Source organism: Astyanax mexicanus, chromosome 9 (genome assembly GCF_023375975.1).
Source record: "Astyanax mexicanus isolate ESR-SI-001 chromosome 9, AstMex3_surface, whole genome shotgun sequence".
NCBI classification, from domain to species: domain Eukaryota; kingdom Metazoa; phylum Chordata; class Actinopteri; order Characiformes; family Acestrorhamphidae; genus Astyanax; species Astyanax mexicanus.
In genome coordinates this window covers 33,345,728-33,356,894 of record NC_064416.1, presented here as the reverse complement: position 1 = coordinate 33,356,894, position 11,167 = coordinate 33,345,728, and the positions used below count along the sequence as shown (strand labels likewise).

General features: G+C 36.6%; 1 long non-coding RNA gene across 1 annotated transcript; it reads right to left on the bottom strand.

Moving 5' to 3' along the window:
* Positions 1 to 7,014: 7,014 nt before the first annotated feature.
* On the bottom strand, positions 7,015 to 10,825 carry LOC111196502 (uncharacterized). Its single transcript, XR_002652146.2, has 3 exons — positions 10,579 to 10,825; positions 8,378 to 8,496; positions 7,015 to 7,439 (listed from the first exon to the last, which is right to left on the bottom strand). It is a non-coding gene; the product is annotated as an uncharacterized LOC111196502 (long non-coding RNA).
* Between the last annotated feature and the right edge of the window lie 342 nt (positions 10,826 to 11,167).

The following is an 11,167-nucleotide window of genomic DNA, read 5'->3' as shown; positions in this document are numbered from 1 at the left end:
TTTTCTTTTTCCTGCAACCCCTCTACCTATCTACCCATCCCCCATCCCCCCATTCCCCTCGCTCATCATGTACAGGCTCAGCTGGAGGGAGAGAAAAATGACTCGAAAAAATTTACTTTCCTAGAAAAGAAGAGATGGGTCCAATTGAGGCCTAGCAAAATTATCAGTCAAAAGTTTGAACAGCTTAAATTTCGTTTTTTCTTTTTGTTTCATTATTTTAAAACATACTGTATTGTAGTTTAATAATAATAAAAAAAAAATCTGATCTATGGAGAAAATCATATCGTCGCTATCCAATGAACAACACTTATCTCCATTTTTGTCGATTTTTAGTTTATTACATAATCTGAACAGACAAACTGTCCCTCACACTGTGCCAAAATTTCTTGATAAACGGACCAATAGAAACTCTTCAAAATGACCTGAAATAAACTCTTTTTACATTGACTTCCATTGAAAGTTTACAATGTTTTTTCTCTCTCCTGTAAAGTTGCTGTTTTGGAGATAAGTGTTTTTTTATTAACAGCAACGATATGGAACTATTTAGTAAAAAAAAAAAAAAAAAAGTCAATTAAACCAGAATATGTTTTATATTTTAGATTCTTCAAAGTAGGCATTTGGTGTTTTTGATGATTTTTAATATTGTGTATTTTTATATAAATTGCTTTGAACATTAATGCAATGTTAAAATCCCTTATAGTTAAGAAAACGACTATAAAAACTAAATGCAAAAAAGAAAGATCAGAAAATGATGCTTGCTCTTACAGCCTACAACATAGAGGCCAAACAGTTAAACAAAATATATGATCTTTATTAAGTTTACCTGAAGGTAATCCAAGGAGAATCCCTACACACTGATGGTGAGTGTTAGTCAGAAACTGTTGGACACACCCAGCATGCAAATAGATTGTGACAGAAGCCAATGGAGAAGAAGCGTTCAATGGCAACAGACTAATTATTTAGTTACTATTATAAGTTGATTCAACTCTACGTGGCCACAAATGTTCACCTAGATTAAAATATTTGAGTAATATGTTCATAGTAAAATGAAATTTGTTGTTTTATTCTACAAACTACCGACAACATTTCTTCCAAATTCCAAATAAAATATTGTCATTTAGAGCATTTATTTGCAGAAAATGAGAAATGGCTGAAATAACAAAAAAATGCAGAGCTTTCAGACCTTAAAAGTACAAAGAAAACAAGTTCATATTCATAAAGGTTTTAAAAATCAGTGTTTGGTAGAATAACCCTGGTTTTTAATCACAGTTTTCCTGCATCTTGGCATGTTCTCCTCCACCAGTCTTACACACTGCTTTTGGATAACTTTATGCCTTTACTCCTAGTGCAAAAATTCAAGCAGTTCAGTTTGGTTTGATGGCTTGTGATCATCCATCTTCCTCTTGATTATATTCCATTTTCAATTTGGTAAAATCAAGGAAAAACATCTATATCTATATCTATCTATCTGTTTGTTCTGAATAATATTACCTGTGCTTATTTAGATATATCTACATATATTCTACAGCACTTAGTACAGTCTACAGAATTTAACGACATTCAGCATTACTGAACGGCACAGCAGCTGTTCCTCATCTGCACTTCTCTAATTGGTCTAAAAGTGTCTGCTTTTCTCTGCTGTGAAATAATGAATACAGCTGGGTTCACTTTGCCAACACAAGCTCGGAAAAGTGTCATATTTCATACAGTATGTTCTGGCTGTAAAAACAATTAGCAAAAATATCAACAAAAAAAATCACAAACACGCTCAACAGCCAGTGCTGTATTATTCAAAATATGTGCTGTATTGTTCTAGCCAAGTATTGGTTTGCATTATTATTATTATTATTATTATTATTATTATTATTATTATTATTATTATTATTATTATTATTATTATTATTATTATTACTATTAATTTTTTTCCAAACACCTCTTATCCAAGGCTGGAGTTCTTAACCTTTTGTACTGTGTGTGTTGTTTAAAAACAAAGGCCAACAAAGGCCGCCATGCTCAACCATTTTGCCCCAGCACAAAGCGGCACTTTAGGGTCTGCATAAAAAATATCATACAGTTTATCTAATTAAATATTTGTTAAACTTTCTCAAACCTTGTGGTGTCAAACCAACAGACTACGACTATATTTGTGCCTATATTTTCTGTTGGTTTGACAGCAGAAGATCGCATTTTGAGAAATTGAATACATTTATTATTTTCTCAATTTCTCTAGTACTTTTCCTACGGTCCCTAAAATGCCACTCCAAAATGGAAGTGTGTCTTTGTCTTAGTCAACTATAATCATTTAAAAGTTGTAATAGTTAAAAGGTAGGGTGGTTATAATTCTTTCTTTATCTTTGATTGAAGATTTCAACTGCACTCTCACAACTACTACAGCATACAGTAAAGCATCACTCTCACAGGGACTATTTTAGGACCCACATACACACTTGTTATAGTGTTACAGTGTTACAAGTTTATTCTAAAGGAAAAGTACAGTAGATGTCACCATGAAAAATGCATTTAGACTGATATAGGCAATCATTTCTGAACTACCCATACAGAATATTGTGTAACACATGTGTAATGCATCTGCAACACAACATGCCAGATGTCTTACCATGGAGTTGTAGAGGTTCCTAATGGAGTCCAGCAATATTCTCACGCAGTTCCTGCAGATTTTGCAGTAGGGTTAACGTGTTGAGATCATGTTGATATCACGTATATATAGTGTCCAAAAGCAAAAGGCCAGATTTTAAAACAGCAACAGTGAGTGGGTGAGCATTGTCCTGTTAAAATAGTGCACCAGAGAGTGTGTTCAGAAAAGTTAGGGCCACTGATTGCAGCACCTTATTAGTCATGTAATAGTGCCTGTGATAAAAACCAACACACCATGAAACCAGGCCATTCAAGATTCATTACTTCTGTCCTTCAGTACAAAACCGGGGTTTGTCACTGAAAATGACCCACTGCAATTCATATGTTAATAAGACATTCCCAACACTTCTTGGAGTGTAGAATGTGTACAAAGAAGGCCAATATCCTAATTTCTCCAAGTCTTCTAAAAAAGTGTGATCTTTGCCAGAAGATAAAAATAGTTTAAGAGCATTTGTTTTATGTGTTATTTGGTAAAATACAAGAATAAATATCTTTGGATTCAAATTAAGTGTGTACTTTTTAAAAAGCTATAATCCCCCTATCCACAACCAGGCCTGATTACTGCCAGACCATTACTGTAGAATCAAGAGCCTGTCTGACAACATGAAGCAGCTAAAAGATCTCAAAAAAACAACACATTATGCCCCAATCTAAAGAAATAAATAAAAAAACAGATGAGAAAACAAAGTCATCGATCATCTATCAGTCTGGAAAAGGTTACAAAGTTAATTCTAGGCTTTAGAACTCAAGCAGACAGCAGTGAGACATGGAACACTGGTTAATCTTCCAAGGAGTGGCTGACCGTCCGAAATTATTCCAAAAGGACATGGACAACTCATCCAGGAGGTCACAAAAGAACCCAGAACAACATTTAAAAAATGCCTCAGTTAGGGGCAGTGTTCATGATTCAATAATAAGAAAAAGACTGGGTGATCATGGTATTCAAGGAAGAGTTCCAAGTTAAAAAACACTGCTGATCTTAAAGAACACAATGGTCAAAAAACATATTGATGATCCCAGGACTATTCTTTTGACTTTGGACTAAAGTGAACATTTTTGGAAGGCATCTGGTGCATCATACTCAACATAAAACATGGTGGTGGTAGTGTTTACCAGACAACCCTGAAGGAGAATGTCAGGTCATCTGGTCGTGACCTCAAGCTCAGGCGTACTTGGGTTTTGCAGCAGGACAATGATCCAAAATATACAAACAAGTCTACCTCTGAATGGGATTAAAAAATAAAATAAAATGAAGTTTTTGGAGTGTCATAGTCAAAGTCTGACTTTAAACAGAATGTTCATGCTTGAAAATCCTCTGATGTGGCTGAATTAAAACAGCCCTGTAAAGAAGAGTGGACTGAAATTCCTCCACAGAGATGTGAAAAACTCGTTGCCAGTTATCAGTAAAGCTTGATTGCAGTTGTTGCCACCAAGAGTGAAAAAATCTAATTTTTCACACAGGGCTAGATTGTTTTTGATATATTTTTTTCTTTAATAAATAAAATTAGCAATTAAAAAGTATGTTTTATATTTACTCAGGTTATTTTAGTCTGATATTAAAATACCACTATGCCAAAAAAGCAAAAACAAAAGAAATCTGTAGAGGAGGCAAATTCTTTTTTCATGCCACTGTAAATGTTACTGTAAATTTGCTCCACTGTGGTTGGGTCAGTAGTTCATGTGTAATACCGTGTAGGCTCAAAAACATCACTTAAAAGCAGCACATTCCATCAGATCAGTCACTAACGCTCAGAGTATTGGGAAGCCCCAATCTGATGTCTTTACATGAGATTGAAGGGTCGTTTGAGGTTAAACACAGCGTTTACTGCATGTAGCGCCGCGGCTCTGTCCATCAGATTTACAGGGATTTACTGTAATAACGAAAGGCTGGTTATTTGAAGCTATATCCAGCTTTCACAGTATTAAAACTGTGACTGAATACAACCATGACCGTCAGGAACAATCACACATGCAGGGGTAAAAGGGGAAGCCTTTAAGTTTTATATTAAATTTTAGGGAGTGTTCAGTTTTTAGATTAAATTGAGCTGTGAGTCACTTAAAGCAACATTATGTAGCATTTTTTTTTATATCATAACACAACAATAATAAGAGCTACTCATTTAGAAAAGTGCATTTCCTGAAGGAAATAAGGTATAATTGCACTGCTTGAGTGATTTCCGGTTACTAAGTTGTAGCAAAGTGGTTGCATGGTGGCTGACATGGTGTTGCTCAAATGGTTGCTTTATAGAAGACAAGACAACCATGACTATGGTTGCTACATGATAACTCAGTAGCAATTAATTCTGGAATAGTTCTTTCAGTATTATGTAGAGTTGTAATTCCATGCTCCTGTTGTGCTTTTGAGCCACTGTGCACACTGTACACATGCATTTCTGGACAAGCTGAAAGATATGGAACCATCACTGGAAGTGAGAGAAGCATGTGGACTGGAGTGGTAGAGTAATATTACATGATTTTACACTAATATAACCAAAATTCCTATTCCTTGTGAGTGGTGTCCTTCCCTGCTAAACTAAAGTTATATAAAGCAATTATAAGTTTCCCAACATCGGAGGTCCACCAAACCCAGGCATCGAACCCACAACCTTGTCCTCGATGACCTGGTGGTCTATCTGCTGAGCCACCACTGCCCCACCATAATGGAAGCCTCGAGTTATTCAGTGATACCAAACTGCAAATAGACTCTTACAAATTAGGGTGCTTCAAAGGGTTCTTTGAGCAAGGACAAACATGGTTAATAATAGAGATGGGTGAAGAGTGTGAAGATACTTAAATTTGGTAAAGAAACATTACATCTAACTGTTTTTTTTACACCTTTAAAAGCCTCCTCACCCTAACACACATCTGTATTATAAATCAGGGATCCTCTAATTATAAATAAAGGATTTAACTGAAAATAATGAAAAAACAGGTTTAAGTTCATTTCAACAGATTTTCTACTCACTTTTCCAGCTCAATATCAGTTTTCTACCTCTTCACAAGCTCTCTGTTTTCTAGCTGAGCTGTATAGGGCTGAGGTAAATCTATGATCAGAATAGCACTGCTGAGGTAGTAATTGGTACTTTCCGGTATGTTCCCAGTAATGACAGCAGTTCGCTGTGTTATATTTTGATTTGTCTGTATCATTTATAAAGTTCTTACTTTAGTGTCAGTGTGGAAACTTTATGTCTTAGAAAAACGTGCAGGAATAATGTTTTACTCTCAATTTAATAAAGCTTTATAGAGATAAATGAGATGCAAGATAATTACTCATTTAGGCACTATGGAATACTGCAGTAAATCATTAGAATGAATTACTGAGCAAAACTCAGATAATCCCATGCTACTACATTTATTCCATTCCATATCAAAATAACTGGTGTTAACTGCAAAAAATACATGGTTTTGCTATGTATTGCAATGTTTTAATATGTTGTAATTAATCTGATTGACTCCACTCCATTCTCAATCCTGATCATTGTCAGTTAGTGATTTCTCACCAAGAGGTACACTACCCAAAAGCAGTAGTTTTTAAAAGCTTTTTTATCAGGCATTGTTGCGGATTGATATTTTAATGGCGCAACGCTTCTGCGTTCTCAACAGAGAAAACTGAGGTGCTTGTCATGCTGTGCAGGTGTGTGAACAATGATTTACGGGGACAGCAATCCTATTTTATTTTGTATTTTGTTTACTGTTGATGTAATAATTAGGTTTGCGCACTGTGGTGCGTCCATGTGTGTGTACACTGTAAAAAACAACCTATAGAATCTACTCAATAAATGTGAGGTAACAATTTGCACTCAGATTGTTTGGGTAGATTTCACCCTATATATTGAGTAAAAAATACCTGTATGTATCAGTTTTGATACACTAAAAAAATAAGGTAAAACCTACCCAACATTTCTCAATACTATTTACTTAAAAAAAGTGAGTAATATTAACATTATTGTTATTTCTTTTTCTACCTCATATTTATTAGTTACATATTATATATAATTTTTTTATCTATCTAGCTAATCGCTACTTATATAGATAAGGTTAAATTTACCTAAATAAATTATGAGGACATTTTTTTTTATTTAATTGTTAATCCAAAAGTTACTTTGGGTATTTAAGATTGCTAAGACAAAAGTGTTAATAGAAGAACATCAAATGCACAAATGTATCACTTTTGCCACTTTTCAACTCATGTGCCTATTTGCAATGTAGCCATCCATTTCATTAAAACCATGAACAGCATCAACACTTTTCTTGAACAGCTGAATAACAAAAGGTTTGCATACTTATGTATGAGATATTTGAGATGTGAAATACTTATAAAAGCACATAAAATGTAAATAACAAGAGGCATAAAACATATTTTAAGTTTTTAAAACATTTATTAACCCCAATAGGTCATAACAACAGATTACATTCAAAATATAACATGAATAATAATGCAAGTTATAGAAGCGGAATAAAGGTGTATAAAAGTTTGTGACTCAATGTGGGTAAAACAGTTCATTCCATTCGTTCCTTCTGAGGCTGTGGACCTACTTGGGCAGTTTTGCTCCAGGAAGCTCCACAACAATTTTCTGGAAAACTTTGCAAGTGTACTTGAGCTTCTTGAAGGTTGAGGGCGTAGATCAAGCCAACAGCATACATGCCTTGGTCTTGTTTACACACCCTTTCAGCACTTGGATGTCCTCTATGACAACAGACACATCTACTGGGTCATCTTCAGCGATGACATTATGGATCACGAGCACCTTCATGGTTTGATCTGTGTAGTCTTCACGTCCGTCCTCCATGGCAAAAGAATAAGAAAAAAGGAATATACAATTGATTATCATATTAACAATATAGCATTTACAATCTAATGACAAACCCAGAACATCAGAAAGAAACAAAAATGTGTCACTTAAACTCATAACAGATCTGCTACTAGACCACCTGTATACAAGGGTGAACCATTCAGATTTCAATAATCATGGCCTATCTGTATAGTTTAACGCACCTAATGTAATGTAACCCAAGTGTGTTTAAAACAATATTATAAAGAACAAACCAATATTTAAAAGGCACGCAATGTGTACAGTAATACACTGAAGGTTGGGTAAACCAACTGCCTGAAACACAGTTCTGTGATGAGCATCAAGAATGAAAATGATATTAGGGCAACCCTGTGTATACCTTAAAGGAGATCTCTGGTGTAAAAATGACTTTAGCTGTAGTAAAACATGATAAAAAGTATTTACCTTTGATGAATAGCCCACCTCAGTTCTCCCACAGCTTTCTGAGATCCAGCAATTTTGTACTGTTTATCCAAGCACACTTTACAATGGGTGAAACAGAATGAAATCGCTTTTTACACAGTTATCCAGGCTCAAAGTAGAAGGTAGAATCCAGAGAGTCTGGATAACGATGTAAAAAGCGATTTATCTGCATGGGCAAGAGTATGCCCCGTTTCACCCATTGTAAAGTCTGCTTGGACAAACAGTACAACATTGCTGGATCTCAGAAAGCTGTGGGAGAATGGAGGTGGGCTATTTATCAAAGGTAAGTACTTTAAATTTTACACCAGAGTTTTCCTTTAGGTTGATCACTAACATACCTGACAGTCTTGGAAGAGGTCTTCTTGGTGTTCCCCAGGGTACTCATGAGGCAACAGACAACTGAATTCCTCAATACTAAAAAAGTAAATGAAGAAAAAAAATAAAAAAACAAACAAAACCGTACACACCTCATTTACAGTGTTAAGGAGTGGATGCATCCTAGCACCAGCAGCTCCTCCTTTGGCACGCAACAGCTGTAAAAGATGTGGTGTGTACCAGTCAAGCTGTGCTGGAACTCCTCTTTAACCTAGAGAACGAGATTAGAGACAAAATGAATACAACCAATTAGAGATAGTCACCAATTCCTTAAAGCAATTTATATATATATATATATATATATATATATATATATATATATATATATATATATATATATATATATATATATATATTTAGTTAGTAGGTAAGTGAGGGACCATGTAAAAGGTTTCAGAACTTTATTCATGGAGGGCCAATTGTCAGCACAGCATAGAGGTTTCTCTACTTAAATAAATTCAACAAACCAGCCACATGCAGTAAGTACAAGCAGGAGTATGTAGGTAGGTACAAAAAAAATGCTGGACTACAAGACCGAATTTGTGCATAGCTAAGGTACAGTTTTAACAACAGTTTTGGCACACTAGCCCACCCACGTATGTGGACAAGGGTGAGGCTGGACAAGTTAGCTAAGCTAGCTAGGATAACCTAACTAGGTTAGTTATTTATCCAAGCACCACCCTCTTCCACACACTAAATTAACTTCGCTATTTTATCCAGCAATCACCCTCGTCAATACATACAACGTTTTAGCTAGCTAGGTAACCTAGGTTAGCTAGTGTTAACAAAGTAACCAATTTATCCAGTCCCCAACCTCTCCCACACACCGAATTAGCTCGCTAACCGAAGGTTTTAGCTAGCTAGGTAACCTAGATTAGCGAGTGTTAGCAAAGTAACTCATTTAACCAGTCCCCAACCTCTCCCACACACCAAACTAGCTCGCTAACCGAAGGTTTTAGCTAGCTAGGGAACCTAGATTAGCGAGCGTTAGCAAAGTAACTCATTTAACCAGTCCCCAACCTCTTCCACACACCGAATTAGTTCGCTAACCAAAGGTTTTAGCTAGCTAGGTAACCTAGATTAGCGAGCGTTAGCAAAGTAACTCATTTAACCAGTCCCCAACCTCTCCCACACACCGAATTAGCTCGCTAACCAAAGGTTTTAGCTAGCTAGGTAACCTAGATTAGCGAGCGTTAGCAAAGTAACTCATTTAACCAGTCCCCAACCTCTCCCACACACCGAATTAGCTCGCTAGTTGAGTGTTTTAGTTAGCTAGGTAACCTAGTGTTAGCAAACTAACTCATTTAACCAGTCCCCAACCTCTCCCACACACCGAATTGGCTCGCTAACCAAAGGTTTTAGCTAGCTAGGTAACCTATATTAGCGAGCGTTTGCAAAGTAACTCATTTAACCAGTCCCCAACCTCTCCCACACACCGAATTAGCTCGCTAACCGAAGGTTTTAGCTAGCTAGGTAACCTAGATTAGTGAGCGTTGGCAAAGTAACTCATTTAACCAGTCCCCAACCTCTCCCACACACCGAATTAGCTCGCTAACCAAAGGTTTTAGCTAGCTAGGTAACCTATATTAGCGAGCGTTTGCAAAGTAACTCATTTAACCAGTCCCCAACCTCTTCCACACACCGAATTAGCTCGCTAACCGAAGGTTTTAGCTAGCTAGGTAACCTAGATTAGTGAGCGTTGGCAAAGTAACTCATTTAACCAGTCCCCAACCTCTCCCACACAACGAATTAGCTCGCTAACCGAAGGTTTTAGCTAGCTAGGTAACCTAGATTAGCGAGCGTTGGCAAAGTAACTCATTTAACCAGTCCCCAACCTCTCCCACACACCGAATTAGCTCGCTAACCAAAGGTTTTAGCTAGCTAGGTAACCTAGATTAGCGAGCGTTAGCAAAGTAACTCATTTAACCAGTCCCCAACCTCTCCCACACACCGAATTAGCTCGCTAACCAAAGGTTTTAGCTAGCTAGGTAACCTAGATTAGCGAGCGTTACCAAAGTAACTCATTTAACCAGTCCCCAACCTCTCCCACACACCGAATTAGCTCGCTAACCGAAGGTTTTAGCTAGCTAGGTAACCTAGATTAGAGAGCGCTTGCAAAGTAACTCATTTAACCAGTCCCCAACCTCTTCCACACACCGAATTAGCCCGCTAACCGAAGGTTTTAGCTAGCTAGCTACATGAGCACACAGACTACAAATCTTGATTTAGAACTTTACTTACTTGCATCAACTTTTGCACTCATACACGGCAACAGGTTAACTAGGAATCTTACCTTCAAAACAGCAGCTCAACAACAGACGAGCAGCAGCACTCAAAACCCTCGACAAGTGCGTGAGGGACCAATAGTTTTTAAGTATATGTTACTATATATTTTTAGGTAGCAGTTGTCACTGTTAAAAAATGGGTAGTGTAGGTAGAATTTACCCATTGTAATTTATTTTTCTAGCTGACTAATACATTTGGGTATTTTTTAAACAATATGAATGGGTTATATATACCACCCTCCAAAATCATTTTTTACAGTGTAGAGGCTGACTGTTGTCAGGGTTTTGACCAGTCAGTGGTGCACCTGTGTTGTCTGCTGCCAACATAGCAATACACCTGAAATTTACCTGAACACACCTTACTTCCAGACCACCACACTCATCAAGTGTTCACAGTTTGTAAGATAGCAATGAGCATCACAGGTGTTAAGATAGGACCTCAAGTGTGTAATTCGACGACACCTGTAACCATTTATCTACCTGTATTTATCTGAAATTGCTGTAACTGCATTTCTTTACAAAACCTTCTCGTTTCAGGGGCTAAAAAGTAATTGGACAAATTATCTCAAATGCTATTTCATAGGCTGCATAGGCTGT